We start from the raw sequence: 2146 nt of genomic DNA on the forward strand, positions 1-2146 counted from the left end.
GTAAGTTTTTTCCTTTTATTCAGCCTTTTCTTTTCACCTTGTTCTCCTTCTTCTTCCAGCTTCCCATGCTGTCCCCCATTTCTGGAGGAGGCAGTGGTGTGTTACCACAACGGTGGTATGCATTTCTCCCTGACAAAGCCTGGAGGGCTTTTTTTTGTTACTCTCCTTCCACGTGCTTTTGGTTGGGATGCAAAACCTCCAGAGAGGAGCAGGTTCCCAGCAGGTGTGCACTGACAGGGACACAGTGCTTTCTCTTGAACTACAACAGCAGAGCAGTCAGTGGCTGTGTGTGTGCAGGTATCTCTGGATTTCTAGTCAAATCTACCAAATCCAGGCCCCACACGTCCTGTTTCTTAAGAGCAGGTGATAAGTGTTTTGTAAAGCCATGTGTTCAGCATGGGTGCAGGTGTGTCTGCTGAGATGAAATCATGTCCTCTGTGGTGTTCTGTCCACATCCAATCTGAGCTGGCAGGACCCAACTGGCAGTGCTGGCTTCTTGTCCCCTGACACCATGTGCTGCTCTGATGTGTGGTGGCTGCATGTGGTCCCTCTTGGGTTGGCCACATGGCACCAGGGGACTGAAGAAATGTGCTGGGGCAACTTGAAGTTGTCTGGTGTTTTGGGAAGCATGGTGCTGGGACATGGGTGATCAATGTGATAAGGAGAAGGTGATGCTGGACTAGAAAAGCCAGAGAAGAAAGTGTGTGTGCATGTGTGTGTCTGTGCATGTTTTTAGGCATATGTGTGTGTGAAAAGAAAATTGTGAATAATAATAGGGACAGAGACACCTAGAGGAAAATTCCCCTGTGGCTGGCTGGGTCTTGACAATTCATTCCTTGAAGAAGAAATGGGGAGGAGGGGACAAAACACAAAAGAAAATTACAAACCCAGTCCTAGGATTTTAAATTAAAGCCATCTGAAGGAGCTGTATTGTTTTAAATCTTTCAGGGTTTCATCTTTTCTGTTCATCTTTGGGCCAGTGGCTGCCTTTGTAAATAAACACACCAGTAACAGAATTTGCTGTTGAGTGTGTGCTTGCTCAGCTGTGAACACAACTTATTAGTGCAATACAATGGTTTTTATAAAACCCCAGTACTCTGAGGCTCTTTTAAAAAATAATGTTTTCATCAAAGAACTTTTGGCTGTTATATCCTAACTTTTTTCTGCTCTGCCTCTGTCAGCTATATGCTGACACTTCCTTCTTGATTGCTCCCTTTGGAGATGGGTTTTAGCAAAGCAATGAAAAAGTTAAAAAAAAATTCTGGTGATCCTGGTAGTCTGACTGACTCTCCCAATCTGGATTGGAGATCTCATGGAAATGGCCTTTCTCAAGCTATCTTAGTGCCTCCCCATTGAGCTGAAATTCAAAGCACAAAAAAAGATTATATGATGCAACAAATTTCATCTGCAGCACTCAGGCTTGGAGTGCATTCCTCCTCCTTTCTCAGGAGTCTCACATTCCCTACTTAGCATTGCCTCTGCTTGGAAAAATCATTGTTCAAGACACGACAGGCTATTTTTCATTGCTTTTGGTCATGAATCATAATTTGGGATCAGATGAGAATCACAAAGGGATGAAATGTTGGATGGACTTTTTTTTTTTTTTCTCCTAAATATTGTTCCCTGCAGGTAGCTCTTGAAAGCTGATGGCACAGTGAGTGACAGGAACAGATATACAGGCTCTCCCTATTGTGCTGTCTGTCTTGGGGTGTTTAGGCAATATCTGGTTGGGGGCCCCTTTGGGCTCTCTTTGGAGTGAAAGTGAGGAAACAGAATGCTCTGGGCTTTGTCTTTCACCCAACTTCTTCCTAAACTTTCCTGCAATGGTGGGGATTTGGAGAGGGTGCAGGTTGTCTCAGTTACTTGATTGGCAGCCTGTCCCCCAGCATCCCCATCAGACCTGACCTACTGCCCCAAACAACACCAAAGCCACACCCTGGTTTCGTATGTATGGACCCTGGCTCTGGGCAGTGCCCTGCTGAGATTTGCTCTGGAACAGGGTGCCTTTTGGGTTATATAGGACTTCTGGAAAAATTCACCTTTGTTAGGAAACAACCAACCTCCCCAATCCAGCCCAGTTAAGTCATACCTTCTGCTTCCCCCCTGCCTCAGTGCTGCTTTCCAAACCCTTTTCCCTGTGCCAAAG

Source organism: Calypte anna, chromosome 12, assembly GCF_003957555.1.
Source record: "Calypte anna isolate BGI_N300 chromosome 12, bCalAnn1_v1.p, whole genome shotgun sequence".
Taxonomy (NCBI): domain Eukaryota; kingdom Metazoa; phylum Chordata; class Aves; order Apodiformes; family Trochilidae; genus Calypte; species Calypte anna.